This window comes from Ranitomeya variabilis, chromosome 7, assembly GCF_051348905.1.
Source record: "Ranitomeya variabilis isolate aRanVar5 chromosome 7, aRanVar5.hap1, whole genome shotgun sequence".
In the NCBI taxonomy this organism is placed as follows: Eukaryota; Metazoa; Chordata; class Amphibia; order Anura; family Dendrobatidae; genus Ranitomeya; species Ranitomeya variabilis.
Genome location: NC_135238.1, coordinates 146,000,398 through 146,019,780, shown reverse-complemented (window position 1 = coordinate 146,019,780; position 19,383 = coordinate 146,000,398).

Genomic DNA, 19,383 nt, shown 5'->3' with positions numbered 1-19,383 from the left:
ACATGTGACGTACTATACCGTCACATGTCGGGAAGGGGTTAATGGTGGGCAGAGACAACGAAAACGAAACCGCCCACGAAGAAGAGAGCGGGAAAAGGACCAGGAAGAAGGAGCGAGCAACATGGAGGACGCCATGGCCAGCCGCCCGGAGCTGGAGCGTGGGGTTGGAGCCGAGGACTCCCCCAGCTACCTGGAGAGGCACCGCAGCCAGACCTCCACAGTTGACGCTGACCTCCTGCAGACCGGAGCGGACGAGCTGATCCACCAACCCCGGCGGATGCAGCTGAGCACTGAGGCCGGGTGGAAGACGACCATCATCGGGAGCCTCACCAGACGTCTGTCGGCAGCCTCGTCTGGTCCAGAGCAAGAAAGAAGTTCCAGCGCTCCGAAGCCAGAAAGCAAGGCCCTGCCGGAAAGCGAGGTGCTGCAAGCAGAGATGACAGCGTCGCGGCACAAGGCCCCGCAACCAGCGTTCCAGACCCCAGCGGAGACGGACCAGACCGGCACCGGAGGAACCGCATCTGAAGCAGGTAGGAAGAACGACCCTGCCCTGACGACCGACACCACCCCAGCGACTGCTAGTGCCACAGCTGCTGACTCCGTTCCAGTGACTGATCTTGCAGCAGCCGCTACCTCTGCTGCAGCAAATGCCCCTACTCAAGCTGCGCAGACCTCCATCGCTGCGCCCGATTTAACCGTACATGCAAGACGGATTAACGGCGTTTGTCCAGCACTGGGTGCAACCCTAGACCTCACTTTTCCCAGGCCAGGAAGGGTTAAGTGCCAGGTGCAGCCCTGGAAGCCGTCCAACTAAACCTTGGAAACCTGAAACTGTACATAGTTAACTGTTTGTTTCCCTGCTTTTTGCTACTTTAAACCCGTCCAGGGTTAACTCTTAAAGGGATCCCTTTGTTGACCCGGGATCCCTATTACTTTTTGATTGTTTTTCCACTTTTGTTTCCTGTTGAAAAGAACTGCCGCAATCATGAACAATGCATGATACAAACTCCTTGTATATAGTTCACACCTTCTTAAGGGTGTTTCCTACTGGTTTTACTTCAAAAAGGACTCTTTGTGAAGATACCACACTGGAACCTTTGCTGAGTAAGGACTGGTAGCTTGAGAAGATATGCTACCTCATGGAGATTTGATCCCCTCTTAAAGGGGATGTTCATCTGCGTACTTATGAGTAATACTGCTTTAAAACAGTAAAGTGATGATGATGCTTTGAAAGAAAATGATACTGTTTACATGTAGAAGTTATATGTATTGAACTGGTTAACTGTAAAAGAAATGTCGATGATGTCCATTGAAAGAAAGTATGAAAGCTGGAAGAAAAGTGCAGTAGGCCCGTGGGGGTAGACATAGTGTCCTGCATAGTTGGTAGCAAGAAAGTAAAGAGAGAAATTAATGCTTTAAGAAAACGTTGATAATGTTGATAGAAAATGGGGATAGAAGGTAAACCCTGAGTCCTCCGTAGAAAGTTAGTTTATTGTAAAGAAAGAGTTAATAATGTGTTACAGAGGACAGAAAGTGAACCCGTAGGGGTTAGGTAGTGAGTCCTCCTAGGAGCCATATGAAGATGGCTCAGTGTTCCTAAACTGAAAGAATGTTATGTCCTATACTGTGTATAGTAGAGGAAAAGACAGAAGGCTCGGGCTGAAAGGAGCGGTCCTGTGAGAAAGGAGAGGCAGTAGGTCTGGTGCCGTTAGGACAGGCGGTCCTGCAGATTTAAAGAAGGAGAATGTAAAAGTTACATTGCCTTATTATAATGTGATTATAAGAAGGTCTTTAAAGGGTTAAGAGTGTACATCCTTAAGGGCAATGTTAAATTATTGTTCAATCCATTTTGCACTTAGTAGAATACCCGGTTGGGTAACAGGAGTTATTTATAGCCTGTAATTTATAATGTAAACCATGTTTGTAACGTTTAAGCGTCCTTACCTCCCATAAAGGGAAGCCTGTTCAAGTATACTTACTGTTATTTGCACTCAACTAAATGTATGTCTTTTTGCTAACTTGTATTGTTGTTTTCTTCCCAGTCCCGGAGTACTGTGTTTAACCAGGGGGGAGTGCAGCGCCCCAGAGTCCTGGTCGTTGCAGTACTGTGGCTCCACCGCTAAGGGGAGCTATGGTACGTCTGATGGCACTGAAGGAGTTCATCTGACCAGGTATCACAGTCACCAATACATTTCACAGCCGGGTCTCCAGGGGGAGCTAAGGGTGCTATTCACTAGGCCACTCCCCACCATAGTGGGTAAACTGGGGGTCAGGCAGGAAGTTAGAGGAGAAAGCTGACTGGATTGGACCTGACAACACCTGGTGGCAGAGGGTGTTGTGGGAGAAGAGACAGTAGGGTCTCTGTCAGGGGTGGGATCCTGACAGGGACTTGGCGAATTGAACGAACGTAATGGGACCGTGCCTGCTCAGCATAGCGGCGGTGCCCGAGGAAGGATCAGAAGCGAGATAGATTGTGCTGAGTGAGAAACGAGATCTAGGGTCCCGGAAGAGCTCCGAGCCTACCCGTCATACGGGTGCCGTTCCAACCAGAACATCGGGAGGGACGGAGGATTAGCAGAACATCATCTAATCGAGTTGTGAGGGAACTTAAGAAACAGACACAACAGTTGTGGGGTACTTTCTGTAAGCACAGCAGGGAAGGACTACAACACATAGCGCTAGAAGGAAGGCACTGATCTCCACCTGTGAAGAGAACTCTGGAGGTGCCATTGGACCGGCCGGACTTGCGCAGCCTGGTGAACCGTGTTCTGGACTGAGGACCCAGAGATCTTCAGTAAAGAGGTAAAGAGACTGCAACCTGGTGTCCTCGTTATTTACCGCGACCTGCACCCCACAACTGCACCATTATCACTACTCATTGCACCGGACGTCCCCCACTGACTGGCAGGGCCACGGACCGGGTCTAGCCACCGTGACAGCCCCACAGCAGAGACTCAGAGGCCCGGTACTGGGTACCCCTCGGCCCAGCGGCGGTGTGGGGGCGCTCCACCATCTCTCACTCAGTGGGCCATAGAAAGCCTATTTATTTTTTTGCTTGATTTGGGTTCTAAAATCTACCTGAAAAAAAATCACTACATCAATCAGTGGGAGAAAAATATTGGCCTCAGGGCTTGTGTGCCACTCCTGACTCCTGTGTGTGCCATCTCTCACTCAGTGGGCCATAGAAAGCCTTTTTTTTTTATTATTTGGTCTCTAAATTGTCCCTGAAAAAATCATTTTATCTTATTTGGTTTCTAAAGTCTCCCTGAAAAAAAAATAAAAAATAAAACAGTGGGAGATTAATATTGCCCTTTCTGCTTGTGTGCCAGTCTTGACTCCTGGGTGTGCCATCTCTCTCTCTCAAATTGTGGGCCATAGAAAGCCTATTTATTTTTTTGCTTGATTTGGGTTCTAAAATCTACCTGAAAAAAAAATCACTACATCAATCATTGGGAGAAAAATATTGGCCTCAGGGCTTGTGTGCCACTCCTGACTCCTGTGTGTGCCATCTCTCACTCAGTGGGCCATAGAAAGCCTTTTTTTTTTATTATTTGGTTTCTAAATTGTCCCTGAAAAAATCATTTTATCTTATTTGGTTTCTAAAGTCTCCCTGAAAAAAAAAAATAATAAAACAGTGGGAGATTAATATTGCCCTTTCTGCTTGTGTGCCAGTCTTGACTCCTGGGTGTGCCATCTCTCTCTCTCAAATTGTGGGCCATAGAAAGCCTATTTATTTTTTTGCTTGATTTGGGTTCTAAAATCTACCTGAAAAAAAATCACTACATCAATCAGTGGGAGAAAAATATTGGCCTCAGGGCTTGTGTGCCACTCCTGACTCCTGTGTGTGCCATCTCTCACTCAGTGGGCCATAGAAAGCCTTTTTTTATTATTATTTGGTTTCTAAATTGTCCCTGAAAAAATCATTTTATCTTATTTGGTTTCTAAAGTCTCCCTGAAAAAAAAAAAAAAAAAAAGGTGGGAAATTAATATTGACATTTGTGCTTGAGTGACAGTCCTGCGTGTGTGGCATCTCTGTGATTTGGTGCCACAGAAAACAGAGTGTGTAACATTGGGCCTGATTTTCCTTGTGGTCTCACCAACCTGTAAAGGGATATTGAAATCATACTGAAGTTATAGCTCACCGTGTAAGTTGTTTGACAGCAACAAATAAAGTTACTTTGGTTAAGTTTTTAAAACAATGAGGAAGTCCGGTGCAAGATGTCGTGGCCGTGGGCGTTCATTGTCAGCTGGTAATGATGGTAGTGGTAGTGGAGCATCAGGTGGTCGTGGGGATAAAAATATTCCACCTAAGTCTGGAGCTGTGGAGCCAGGTTCGTCGTCTGGCTACACAAGGCCTCGAACGCTCTCTTTTGTGGGAGTAGGAAAACCGCTTTTAAAGCCGGAGCAGCAACAGCAAGTTTTGGCTTACCTTGCAGACTCAGCCTCTAGCTCTTTTGCCTCCTCTTCTGAAACTGGTAAATGTAAAAACAGCGCGTCGCTTGTGGATGTTCACGGTCAGGGACAAGTCGCTTCCTTGTCCTCTTCAGCAAAAACATCAACAAGAGAGAAGGATGCAGCAGGCGACACAACGGGTTACTCCATGGAGCTCTTTACACATACCGTCCCTGGCTTAGAAAGTGAAACACTTAACAGGCCATGCCCATTACAAGTAGATTCTGACATGGAGTGCACTGATGCACAGCCACAGCCAGAGTACTATGCTGCTCCTTTGACTCAGACCACAACATTGCCCTCTCAGGGTACTGATCCACAATCAGACCCTGATGAGACTATGTTGCCCCGCCACGAACGCTATACCACCGACCGACACGGTGACACAGACGAAGTTGCACACGAGCTCGAAGAGGAGGTAATAGATGACCCAGTTGTTGACCCCGATTGGCAGCCATTGGGGGAACAGGGTGCATGCGGCAGTAGTTCAGAAGCGGAGGTGGAGGAGGGGCCGCAGCAGGCATCAACATCGCAACAGGTTCCATCTGCCGGTCCCGTATCTGGGCCAAAACGCGTGTCAAAGCCAAAACCTGTTGGAGGACAGCGTGGCCATCCGGTTAAAGCTCAGTCTGCAATCCCTGAAAAGGGATCCTGTTGTGAACTATATTTCTTGGCTCCCTCTTGTGGTCACTAGCGGTATGGCACTTGGATTGTCTTTCCCCAGGTTTGTACTCACCTGGTTCGTTAGGCCTTGGGTGTTCCTATTTAGACTTCCTGGATCCTCAGTCTGGTGCCTGGAATCGATGTAATCAGTCCATGCCTGTTTTCTCCTGTCTACTGGTCTCCTGATTTTTGCAAGATAAGCTAAGTCCTGCTTTCTTATTTTTGTTTATTTGCTTTGCTCTCATTTTAGTCCAGCTTGTTCAAAATGTGATTCCTGATTTTGCTGGAAGCTCAAGGGGGCTGATATTCTCCCCTCACACTGTTAGTCGGTGCGGGGGTTCTTGGATATTCAGCGTGGATATTTTTGTAGGGTTTTTGCTGACCGTATAAGTCCGCTTATTATATATAGCTATTTTCTGCTATTAATTAGTGGGCCTCTCTTTGCTGAATCTAGTTCATTCTAACGTTTGTCTTTTCTTCTTACCTCACCGTTATTATTTGTTGGGGGCTTGTATTTTAACTTTGGGGTACTTTTCTCTTGAGGCAAGTGAGGTCTTATTTTCTCTGAAAGGGTTAGTTAGTTCTCCGGCTGGTGCGAGACGTCTAGAATCAACGTAGGTACGTTCCCCGGCTGCTTCTAGTTGTGGGCTAGGATTAGGTATACGGTCAGCCAAGTTACCACCTCCCTATGAGCTGGTTTTTGTGTTTGCGGACTTGGCTTAAACTCCTGAGATCCTCTACCACTAGGATCATAACAGTATTCCAGGCCTAAGTGAATATTTAATGCATTGCAGAAGCGGGATTAAAAGAAAAGAAGTTCTGAGTTTTTTTTTTCTTCTTCCCCTTTTTCTCTGAGTGGCTTGAAGCTCTGCTGCAGACATGAATGTTCAGACTCTGATTACTAGTGTGGATCAGCTTGCTGCACGAGTGTAGGGCATTCAGGATTTTGTTACTAGTAGTCCTATGTCAGAGCCTAAGATACCTATTCCTGAGCTGTTCTCTGGAGATCGATTTAAATTTAGGAATTTTAGGAATAATTGTAAATTGTTTCTATCTTTGAGACCTCGTTCGTCTGGAGACTCAGCTCAGCAAGTTAAAATTGTTATCTCCTTCTTGCGTGGCGACCCTCAGGATTGGGCTTTCTCATTGGCGCCAGGAGATCCGGCATTGGCAAATATTGATGCGTTTTTTCTGGCGCTCGGATTGCTTTATGAAGAGCCCAATCTTGAAATCCAGGCAGAAAAAGCTTTGCTGGCTATCTCTCAGGGCCAGGATGAAGCTGAAGTGTATTGCCAAAAATTTTGTAAATGGTCCGTGCTTACTCAATGGAATGAGTGTGCTCTGGCCGTAAATTTCAGAAATGGCCTTTCTGAAGCCATTAAGAATGTGATGGTGGGTTTTCCCATTCCTACAAGTCTGAATTATTCTATGGCTCTGGCCATTCAGATTGATCGGCGTTTGCGGGAGCGCAAATCCGCTAATCCTCTGGCGGTGTTGTCTGAACAGACACCTGACTTAATGCAATGTGATAGAATTCAGACTAGAGCCGAACGGCAAAATCATAGACGTCAGAATGGGTTGTGTTTTTACTGTGGTGATTCTACACATGTTATCTCAGCATGCTCTAAGCGCCTAACAAAGGTTGTTAGTCCTGTCGCCATTGGTAATTTGCAGCCTAAGTTTATTTTGTCTGTGACTTTGATTTGCTCATTGTCTTCCTACCCTGTTATGGCATTTGTGGATTCAGGTGCTGCCCTGAGTCTTATGGACTTGTCGTTTGCCAAGCGCTGTGGTTTTGTTCTGGAGCCTTTTGAAAATCCTATTCCTCTTAGAGGAATTGTTGCTACGGCGGAGAATAAACCGCAGTATTGGACACAAGTGACCATGTGCATGACTCCTGAACATCGGGAGGTGATTCGTTTTCTTGTTCTGCATAAAATGCATGATTTGGTCGTTTTAGGTCTGCCATGGTTACAGACCCATAATCCAGTTTTGGATTGGAAGGCTGTGTCTGTGACAAGTTGGGGTTGTCAGGGAATTCATTGCGATTCCCCGTCGGTGTCTATTGCTTCTTCTACTCCTTCTGAAGTTCCTGAGTATTTGTTGGACTATCAGGATGTATTCAGTGAGTCCAGGTCCAGTGCTCTTCCTCCTCATAGGGACTGTGACTGCGCTATAGATTTGATTCCTGGTAGTAAATTTCCTAAGGGACTATTATTTAATCTGTCTGTACCTGAGCATGCCGCGATGCGTTCTTATATAAAGGAGTCTTTGGAGAAGGGACATATTCGTCCATCCTCTTCCCCTCTTGGTGCGGGATTCTTTTTTGTGGCCAAGAAAGACGGGTCTTTGAGACCTTGTATAGACTATCGGCTTCTGAATAAAATCATGGTTAAATTTCAGTATCCTTTGCCACTATTGTCGGACTTGTTTGCTTGGATTAAGGGTGCCAGTTGGTTCACCAAGATAGATCTTCGTGGTGCGTACAACCTTGTGCGCATTAAGCAGGGAGATGAATGGAAAACTGCGTTTAATACGCCCGAAGGTCATTTTGAGTACTTGGTGATGCCTTTTGGGCTCTCTAATGCTCCTTCAGTGTTTCAGTCCTTTATGCATGACATCTTCCGGAAGTATCTAGATAAATTTATGATTGTTTATCTGGATAATATTCTGTTTTTTTCTGACGATTGGGATTCTCATGTAAAGCAAGTCAGGATGGTGTTTCAGGTTTTGCGTGATAATGCTTTGTTTGTGAAGGGCTCAAAGTGTCTCTTTGGAGTGCAGAAGGTTTCCTTTTTTGGTTTTATTTTCTCCCCTTCTACTGTGGAGATGGACCCAGTCAAGGTCCGAGCTATTCATGATTGGACTCAACCCACGTCTGTTAAGAGTCTCCAGAAGTTCTTGGGTTTTGCTAATTTCTACCGTCGTTTTATTGCTAACTTTTCTAGCGTTGTTAAACCTTTGACGGATATGACCAAGAAAGGTTCTGATGTTGCTAATTGGGCTCCTGCAGCCGTGGAGGCCTTCCGGGAGCTGAAGCGCCGATTTACTTCGGCGCCTGTTTTGTGCCAGCCTGATGTCTCACTTCCCTTTCAGGTTGAAGTGGATGCTTCTGAGATCGGTGCAGGGGCTGTTTTGTCGCAGAAAGGCTCTGGTTGCTCTGTGATGAGACCATGTGCTTTTTTTTCTAGGAAATTTTCGCCTGCTGAGCGGAACTATGATGTTGGTAATCGGGAGTTGTTGGCTATGAAGTGGGCATTTGAGGAGTGGCATCATTGGCTCGAGGGAGCTAAGCATCGTGTGGTGGTCTTGACTGATCACAAAAATCTGATGTATCTCGAGTCTGCTAAGCGCCTGAATCCTAGACAGGCTCGCTGGTCATTGTTTTTCTCCCGTTTTGACTTTGTGGTCTCATACCTGCCTGGTTCGAAGAATGTGAAGGCTGATGCTCTTTCTAGGAGCTTTGTGCCTGACTCTCCTGGAGTCTCAGAGCCAGCTGGTATTCTGAAAGAGGGAGTAATCTTGTCGGCCATTTCTCCTGATTTGCGACGTGTGTTGCAGAGATTTCAGGCTGGTAGACCTGACCCTTGCCCACCTGATAGACTGTTTGTTCCTGATAAATGGACCAGCAGAGTTATTTCCGAGGTTCATTCCTCGGTGTTGGCAGGGCATCCTGGGATTTTTGGTACCAGAGATTTGGTGGCTAGGTCCTTTTGGTGGCCTTCCTTGTCGCGGGATGTGCGTTCTTTTGTGCAGTCCTGTGGGACTTGTGCTCGGGCTAAGCCTTGCTGTTCTCGTGCCAGCAGGTTGCTTTTGCCCTTGCCCGTCCCGAAGAGGCCTTGGACACACATTTCCATGGATTTCATTTCAGATCTTCCGGTGTCTCAAGGAATGTCTGTCATCTGGGTGGTGTGTGATCGTTTTTCCAAGATGGTCCATTTGGTGCCCTTGCCTAAGTTGCCTTCCTCTTCCGATCTGGTTCCTTTGTTCTTTCAGAATGTGGTTCGTTTGCACGGCATTCCTGAGAATATCGTGTCTGACAGAGGATCCCAGTTTGTGTCCAGATTCTGGCGATCTTTTTGTGCTAAGATGGGCATTGATTTGTCGTTTTCATTTGCCTTTCATCCTCAGACTAATGGCCAAACGGAGCGAACTAATCAGACGCTGGAGGCTTATTTGAGATGTTTTGTTTCTGCGGATCAGGATGATTGGGTGACCTTCTTGCCATTGGCTGAGTTTGCCCTCAATAATCGGGCTAGTTCCACTACTTTGGTTTCGCCTTTTTTTTGCAACTCTGGTTTTCATCCGTGTTTTTCCTCGGGTCATGTTGAGCCTTCTGACTGTCCTGGGGTGGATTCCGTGGTGGATAGGTTGCAGCGGATTTGGAATTATGTGGTGGACAACTTGAAGTTGTCACAGGAGAACGCTCAGCGTTTTGCCAACCGCCGCCGTGGTGTGGGTCCCCGACTTTGTGTTGGGGATTTGGTTTAGTTGTCTTCTCGGTATGTCCCTCTGAAGGTTTCCTCTCCTAAGTTTAAGCCTCGCTTTATTGGTCCTTATAAAATTTTGGAAGTCCTTAACCCGGTGTTTTTTCGTTTGGATCTTCCGGTGTCGTTTGCCATTCACAATGTGTTCCATAGGTCTTTGTTACGGCGGTACATTGTGCCTGTGGTTCCTGCTGTTGAGCCTCCTGCTCCGGTGTTGGTTGAGGGCGAGTTGGAGTACGTGGTGGAGAAGATCTTGGATTCTCGTCTCTCTAGACGGAGGCTTCAGTATCTGGTCAAATAGAAGGGCTATGGTCAGGAGGATAATTCCTGGGTGGTCGCCTCTGATGTTCATGCGGCCGATTTGGTTCGTGCCTTTCACGCTGCTCATCCTGATCGCCCTGGTGGTCTTGGTGAGGGTTCGGTGACCCCTCCTTAAAGGGGGGGTACTGTTGTGAACTATATTTCTTGGCTTCCTCTTGTGGTCACTAGCGGTATGGCACTTGGATTGTCTTTCCCCAGGTTTGTACTCACCTGGTTCGTTAGGCCTTGGGTGTTCCTATTTATACTTCCTGGATCCTCAGTCTAGTGCCTGGAATCGATGTAATCAGTCCATGCCTGTTTTCTCCTGTCTACTGGTCTCCTGATTTTTGCAAGATAAGCTAAGTCCTGCTTTCTTATTTTTGTTTATTTGCTTTGCTCTCATTTTAGTCCAGCTTGTTCAAAATGTGATTCCTGATTTTGCTGGAAGCTCAAGGGGGCTGATATTCTCCCCTCACACCGTTAGTCGGTGCGGGGGTTCTTGGATATTCAGCGTGGATATTTTTGTAGGGTTTTTGCTGACCGTATAAGTCCGCTTCCTATTTTCTGCTATTAATTAGTGGGCCTCTCTTTGCTGAATCTAGTTCATTCTAACGTTTGTCTTTTCTTCTTACCTCACCGTTATTATTTGTTGGGGGCTTGTATTTTAACTTTGGGGTACTTTTCTCTTGAGGCAAGTGAGGTCTTATTTTCTCTGAAAGGGTTAGTTAGTTCTCCGGCTGGTGCGAGACGTCTAGAATCAACGTAGGTACGTTCCCCGGCTGCTTCCAGTTGTGGGCTAGGATTAGGTATACGGTCAGCCAAGTTACCACCTCCCTATGAGCTGGTTTTTGTGTTTGCGGACTTGGCTTAAACTCCTGAGATCCTCTACCACTAAGGATCATAACAGGATCCGATGCTAGGAAGAGTGCAGTCTGGCATTTTTTTAAACAACATCCAATTGATCAGCGCAAAGTCATCTGTCAAAAATGTTCAACTAGCTTAAGCAGAGGTCAGAATCTGAAAAGTCTCAATACTCGGCCAATGAAGCTAGTCAGCAACGCAACATCACTTCCGTCACTGTAAGGCCACCATTTTCCGCACCACCGGCAGTATCTGTGCAGGTTTCTTTGCCAGCCAAAAGCAGTCAGGGTCAGGGAATCACCAGTTTTGTAGGAGGAAATATTGCATCTAGGGCACCGGCGGAAACAATACCATCTCCAACCGTCTCTCAGTCTGCCATGTCCACCGGCACACCCGAAAGTTCCACGATCTCCAGCTCTCCAGTCCAGCTCACCCTACATGAGACTCTGGTTAGAAAAAGGAAGTACTTATCCTCGCATCCGCGTACACAGGGTTTTAACGCCCACATAGCTAGACTAATCTCGTTAGAGATGATGCCCTACCGGTTAGTTGAAAGCGAAGCTTTCAAAGCCCTGATGGAGTACGCTGAACCACGATACGAGCTACCCAGTCAACACTTTTTTTCCAGAAAAGCCATCCCAGCCCTGCACCAGAATGTTAAACAGCGCATCGTCCATGCACTCAGGCAATCTGTGAGTACAAAGGTGCACCTGACTACAGATGCATGGACCAGTAGGCATGGCCAGGGACGTTATGTGTCCATCACGGCACACTGGGTGAATGTGGTGGATGCAGGGTCCACAGGGGACATCAATTTTGGGACAGTTGTGCCTAGCCCACGGTCTAGGAAACAGTTGGCTGTAGGCGTTCGCACCCCCTCCTCCTCCTCCTCCTGCAGAAGCGACAGCTCTTCCACAGACCGCAGTCGGCCAACCACTCCATCGGCAGATGACACTGTTGCACACCAGTTGTCCCATTATGGGCCAGCTACTGGCAAGCAACAGCAGGCTGTATTGGCTATGAAGTGTTTGGGCGACAACAGACACACCGCGGAAGTTCTGTCCGAGTTCTTGCAACAAGAAACGCAGTCGTGGCTGGGCACAGTAGATCTTGAGGCAGGCAAGGTAGTGAGTGATAACGGAAGGAATTTCATGGCTGCCATCTCCCTTTCCCAACTGAAACACATTCCTTGCCTGGCTCACACCTTAAACCTGGTGGTGCAGTGCTTATTGAAAACTTATCCTGGGTTCTCCGACCTGCTCCTCAAAGTGCGTGGACTTTGCTCACATATCCGACGTTCGCCTGTACACTCCAGCCGTATGCAGACCTATCAGCGGTCTTTGAACCTTCCCCAGCATCGCCTAATCATAGATGTTGCAACAAGGTGGAACTCAACACTGCACATGCTTCAGAGACTGTGCCAACAGAGGCGGGCTGTTATGTTTTTGTGGGAGGATACACATACACGGGCAGGCAGTAGGATGGCAGACATGGAGTTGTCTGGTGTGCAGTGGTCGAAGATACAAGACATGTGTCAAGTCCTTCAGTGTTTTGAGGAATGCACACGGCTGGTTAGTGCAGACAACGCCATAATAAGCATGAGCATCCCCCTAATGTGTCTGCTGATGCAAAGTTTGACGCACATAAAGGATCAGGCGTCTGCAACAGAGGAAGAGGAAAGCCTTGATGACAGTCAGCCATTGTCTGGTCAGGGCAGTGTACAGGACGAGGTAGCGGGCGAAGAGGAGGTGGAGGACGAGGAGGATGATGGGGATGAGTATATTTTTAATGAGGAAGCTTTCCCGGGGGCACTGGAAATTGGTTGCGTGGCAAGGACGGGTTCTGTTTTTTTGAGGGACACAAGGGACGTAGATTATTATTATTATTATTATTATTATTCATTTTTATAGCGCCATTTATTCCATGGCGCTTTACATGTGAAATACGGGGCAAATATAGACAAATACATTAAACATGAGCAAAAAACAAGGCACACGGGTACATAGGGAGGGAGGACCCTGCCCGCGAGGGCTCACAATCTGCAGGGGATGGGTGATGATACACTAGGAGAGGGCAGGGCTGGTTGTGCATTTGCCTGAAACTGCCCCTCAACCAATCACAACCGGAGATTTGACAACTGGAACTTTGGCCCACATGGCGGATTATGCCTTACGTATCCTAAAAAGGGACACACGCATTACGAAAATGATGAACGATGACGATTACTGGTTGGCCTGCCTCCTTGATCCACGCTATAAAGGCAAATTGCAAAATATTATGCCACATGAGAACTTGGAACTAATATTAGCAACCAAACAATCAACTCTTGTTGACCGTTTGCTTCAGGCATTCCCAGCACACAGCGCACGTGATCGTTCTCACACGAGCTCCAGGGGCCAGCAGACTAGGAGTGTTAGGGGTGCACACATCAGAAGTGGCGTTGGACAGAGGGGTTTTCTGACCAGGTTGTGGAGTGATTTTGCTATGACCGCAGACAGGACAGGTACTGCTGCATCAATTGAAAGTGACAGGAGACATCATGGTATTATGGTAGTATGGTTACTAACTATTTTTCATCCCTTATCGATGTTCTCCCTCAACCGTCATTCCCATTTGATTACTGGGCATCAAAATTAGACACCTGGCCAGAATTGGCAGAATATGCATTGCAGGAGCTTGCTTGCCCGGCAGCTAGTGTCCTATCAGAAAGAGTATTCAGTGCTGCAGGTTCAATATTAACCGAAAAAAGGACTCGTCTGGCTACCCAAAATGTTGATGATCTAACATTCATTAAAATGAACCACAACTGGATTTCGAAATCTTTTGCCCCACCTTGCCCGGCCGACACCTAGCTTTCCTATGAAAAGCTCTTGCCTGTGGACTACTGTGAATTATTTTTCTAATGTCTAATTTGCTGCAGCTGATTGTCCAGCATACGACATGTTTACACCTCCCTAAATGGCCAAACTCCCCACACGGGGCCGTGGTATCGCGACTTGGCGCAAGCACCCGTGAGACTGCTGTTTGTCTGAAGAGGTGGGTGTGCTCGCTTTTGGTCGATGGCATTGCTACTGGGTCCCTCATAGTACAATAAAGTGTCTCTGGCGGTGGTGGTGCGCACCCAACGTCAGACACACTGTTGTAACCTGAGGGGCCCTGGGCCTGTACCGCCGGCCACAAGAGAGTTCACCCACCCCCAGGTCAAACATTGCTCTACCACTTCCACAGTTATCTCTCACACTTCCACCAATGTTTAGTCTATGCGCTGACATCCTTCCATACCTGCCACTGACAATACCATTGTGTTGACATGTATGATGGTACTTAACATAGTCAGGGGCAGTGTCCTCTATTTATCACAGTAAATACTTTGCGCTAAATTAGTAGGTCTGAAACAACGCAGAGGATCCCACCCCTGAACCTAATGATTGCACCCTTTAGTGTTTTTGTTTTGTTTTAATGCGAGACATTCACATTTATTTGTTGTTTTGGACTACTAACTGGCAGACACTCATTACAATCGGCCTCCGTTGACCAGACCACTGCTGCCCGTGTACCCCTGGAACCAATTATAAAGTGCCTACAGCCAGCCCATTTTATTATGTTTGGCCTTCGAAGCCTGTCTGCGGTCCCTCCTTCCACTAGGTCTCCACTGACCAGACCACTGCTGCCCGTGTACCCCTGGAACCAATTATAAAGTGCCTACAGCCAGCCCATTTTATTATGTTAGGCCTTCGAAGCCTGTCTGCGGTCCCTCCTTCCACTAGGCCTCCACTGACCAGACCACTGCTGCCCGTGTACCCCTGGAACCTATTTTACAGTGCATAGAGCCTGCCCATTTTATTATGTTAGGCCTTCGAAGCCTGTCTGCGGTCCCTCCTTCCACTAGGCCTCCACTGACCAGACCACTGCTGCCCGTGTACCCCTGGAACCAATTATAAAGTGCCTACAGCCAGCCCATTTTATTATGTTAGGCCTTCGAAGCCTGTCTGCGGTCCCTCCTTCCACTAGGCCTCCACTGACCTGACCACTGCTGCCCGTGTACCCCTGGAACCTATTTTACAGTGCATAGAGCCTATTTTTTTATTTTATTTAATATTAATAAAGCCATGATGGACTACGCTGTACCACGCTATGAGCTACCCAGTTGACAATTCTTTTGCGAGAAAAGCCATCCCACCCCTCCACCAGCATGTTAAAGACCACATTGTCCTTGCATTCTGTCAATCTGTGAGTCCAAAGGTACACCTGACAACAGACACATGGACCTGTAGGCATGGCCACGGAAGGTTACGTGTCCTTTGTGGCGCAATGGGTTAATGTATTGGATGCATGGTCCACACAGGGGACAGCCTGGTAAGTCTGTCTGCAATCCCTAATTCAAGTTGTCCTCAAATGAATAAATCTGAGCTTCTACCTTCTGGCTCTGATTAAGCTATTTTTTAAAAAAAATTGGTGTTTAGGGCCTACTAACAGTGTCTGCCCCTGCCTGGTGTTGTCCTCAACTGAATAAAGCTGAGCTTCTACCTTCTGGCTCCCATTAAGTGCTGTTTTTTAAAAGATTGTTGGTTCTGGCCTACTAACGGTGTCTGCCCCTGCCTGGTGTTGTCCTCCACTGAACAAAGCTGAGCTTCCACCTTCTGGCTCTCTTTAAGTGCTGTGTTTTTAAAAATAGGTGGTTATGGGCCTACTAACGGTGTCTGCCCCTGCCTGGTGTTGTCCTCAACTGAATAAAGCTGAGCTTCTACCTTCTGGCTCTTATTAAGTTTTTTTTTTTTTTTTTAAATTGCTGGATGGGGCCTAATACCTCTGTTTGCTGCTCCCTGGTGTTTGTCCTCAACTGAATAAAGCTGAGCTTCTACCTTCTGGCTCTCATTAAGTGCTGTTTTTTAAAAAATTGGTGGTTCCGGCCTACTAACGGTGTCTGCCCCTGCCTGGTGTTGTCCTCCACTGAACAAAGCTGAACTTCCACCTTCTGGCTCTCATTAAGTGCTGTTTTGTAAAAGATTGGTGGTTCCGGCCTACTAACGGTGTCTGCCCCTCCCTGGTGTTGTCCTCAACTGAATAAAGCTGAGCTTCTACCTTCTGGCTCTGATTAAGCTATTTTTTTTAAAAAATTGGTGTTTAGGGCCTTCTAACGGTGTCTGCCCCTGCCTGGTGTTGTCCTCAACTGAATAAAGCTGAGCTTCTACCTTCTGGCTCTTATTAAGCTTTTTTTTTTTTTTTAAATTGCTGGATGGGGCCTAATACCTCTGTTTGCTGCTCCCTGGTGTTTGTCCTCAACTGAATAAAGCTGAGCTTCTACCTTCTGGCTCTCATTCAGTGCTGTTTTTTAAAAAATTGGTGGTTCCGGCCTACTAACGGTGTCTGCCCCTGCCTGGTGTTGTCCTCCACTGAACAAAGCTGAGCTTCCACCTTCTGGCTCTCATTAAGTGCTGTTTTGTAAAAGATTGGTGGTTCCGGCCTACTAACGGTGTCTGCCCCTCCCTGGTGTTGTCCTCAACTGAATAAAGCTGAGCTTCTACCTTCTGGCTCGTATTAAGCTTTTTTTTTTTTTTTAATTGCTGGATGGGGCCTAATACCTCTGTTTGCTGCTCCCTGGTGTTTGTCCTCAACTGAATAAAGCTGAGCTTCTACCTTCTGGCTCTCATTAAGTGCTGTTTTTTAAAAAATTGGTGGTTCCGGCCTACTAACGGTGTCTGCCCCTGCCTGGTGTTGTCCTCAACTGAATAAAGCTGAGCTTCTACCTTCTGGCTCTGATTAAGCTATTTTTTAAAAAAAATTGGTGTTTAGGGCCTACTAACGGTGTCTGCCCCTGCCTGGTGTTGTCCTCAACTGAATAAAGCTCAGCTTCTACCTTCTGGCTCTGATTAAGCTATTTTTTTAAAAAAATTGGTGTTTAGGGCCTACTAACGGTGTCTGCCCCTGCCTGCTGTTGTCCTCAACTGAATAAAGCTGAGCTTCTACCTTCTGGCTCTCATTAAGTGCTGTTTTTTAAAAGATTGTTGGTTCCGGCCTACTAACGGTGTCTGCCCCTGCCTGGTTTTTGTCCTCCACTGAACAAAGCTGAGCTTCCACCTTCTGGCTCTCTTTAAGTGCTGTGTTTTTAAAAATAGGTGGTTATGGGCCTACTAACGGTGTCTGCCCCTGCCTGGTGTTGTCCTCAACTGAATAAAGCTGAGCTTCTACCTTCTGGCTCTTATTAAGCTTTTTTTTTTTTTTTTTTTTTTAATTGCTGGATGGGGCCTAATACCTCTGTTTGCTGCTCCCTGGTGTTTGTCCTCAACTGAATAAAGCTGAGCTTCTACCTTCTGGCTCTTATTAAGCTTTTTTTTTTTTTTTTTTAATTGCTGGATGGGGCCTAATACCTCTGTTTGCTGCTCCCTGGTGTTTGTCCTCAACTGAACAAAGATGAGCTTCCACCTTCTGGCTCTCATTAAGTGCTGTTTTGTAAAAGATTGGTGGTTCCGGCCTACTAACGGTGTCTGCCCCTGCCTGGTGTTGTCCTCAACTGAATAAAGCTGAGCTTCTACCTTCTGGCTCTCATTAAGTGCTGTTTTTTAAAAGATTGTTGGTTCCGGCCTACTAACGGTGTCTGCCCCTGCCTGGTGTTGTCCTCCACTGAACAAAGCTGAGCTTCCACCTTCTGGCTCTCTTTAAGTGCTGTGTTTTTAAAAATAGGTGGTTATGGGCCTACTAACGGTCTGTTCCTCCCTGGTGTCCTCAACTGAATAAAGCTGAGCTTCTACCTTCTGGCTCTGATTAAGCTATTTTTTTTTAAAAAAATGGTGTTTAGGGCCTACTAACGGTGTCTGCCCCTGCCTGGTGTTGTCCTCAACTGAATAAAGCTGAGCTTCTACCTTCTGGCTCTCATTAAGTGCTGTTTTTTAAAAAATTGGTGGTTCCGGCCTACTAACGGTGTCTGCCCCTCCCTGGTGTTGTCCTCAACTGAACAAAGCTGAGCTTCCACCTTCTGGCTCTCATTAAGTGCTGTTTTTTAAAAAATTGGTGGTTCCGGCCTACTAACGGTGTCTGCCCCTCCCTGGTGTTGTCCTCAACTGAATAAAGCTGAGCTTCTACCTTCTGGCTCTGATTAAGCTTTTTTTTTTTTTTAAATTGCTGGATGGGGCCTAATACCTCTGTTTGCTGCTCCCTGGTGTTTGTCCTCAACTGAATAAAGCTGAGCTTCTACCTTCTGGCTCTCATTAAGTGCTGTTTTTTTAAAAAAAATGGTGGTTCCGGCCTACTAACGGTGTCTGCCCCTGCCTGGTGTTGTCCTCAACTGAATAAAGCTGAGCTTCAACCTTCTGGCTTTTGGCCTACAGTAGCAAATATTAAACTGCATTTGGCCTATTAGTGTGTTTGGGCCCTTAAAACAGTGTCTGCTGCTCCTGGGTTTGCTACTCCACTCAACAAAGCAATGCCGCCTGTTTAGTCCTGTTACCAATTTTGAACTGCATTTAGCCTACTTTATTCTTTGGCCCTATATCTGTTTCCTCCTCATCCTGCCCATTCCCCAGCCACTGCTAGATGAGTCTGCTGGTACATTGACCTAGACCACTACATTCCCCTTGCACTCTACACAGCCAGAATCTGACCCTGCTGAAAGTAAGGTTCCCCTTCCCGCATGTTATACCACCTTACACAGGGACAAAGAGGAAGGTGCAGATGAAAGTGCAGGTTCCTTCATCAGGTGGGGGGGCATACTCGTTGGCGACGTCACTGGCACAGGGCCAGTCAGTCAGTCAGAGTACGCAAAAGTGTCGCTGCTGGTGGCAACGAGGGGGCCTCCCTGCTTGCTTAGGATCACAGCACTTGCAAACTTGACATACTTACCTCTCACTGCTCCACCGCCGTGACGTAGTCCACGTTTCCTGGGCCCACTAAAAGCTTGAACCAGCCCTACCCTCCACAACTTTTGCAAAATGACCCCCAAGTTCCAATGCCCAACTATTATTATAAAGTTAATTAAGATTGACAAGCTTCAGAAACAAGAGTGGATGTTTTTGGCATTAAAATGGGCACTGTAGGTGTTTTCCTGGCCTCCACTCACTGCCGACTATGCTTCCCCATTGACTTGCATTGGGTTTCGTGTTTCGGTCGATCCCCGACTTTTCGCGATAATCGGCCGACTGCACTCTGGACAAAGTCGGGTTTCACAAAACCCGACTCGATCTTAAAAAAATGAAAGTCGCTCAACCCTAATCAGTACTGGTTCAGATCTCTCTTGGATCTTTCTGATTTCCTGTTTACTTCAACAGAAGCTAAGTCCCTGCTAAGCTCATTTGTTGTTCATTTGTGTACTGAATGTATTCCTTAGTACCTGTTAAGTTTCTGTCCAGCTGGTTATCATGATTTAGTTTTGCTAGCTGGAAGCTCTGGGTTGCAGAGTGGCACCACCGCACCGTGAGTCGGTGCAGGGGTCTTTTTGCTCTCTCTGCGTGGCTTTTGTAGATTTTTGTGCTGACCGCAAAGATCCCTTTATCTATACTCTGTCTATTTAGTAAGACTGGCCTCCTTTGCTGAAACCTGTTTTCATTTCTGTGTTTGTACCTTCCTCTTAACTCACAGTTAATATATGTGGGGGCTGCCTTTTCCTTTGGGGAATTTCTCTGAGGCA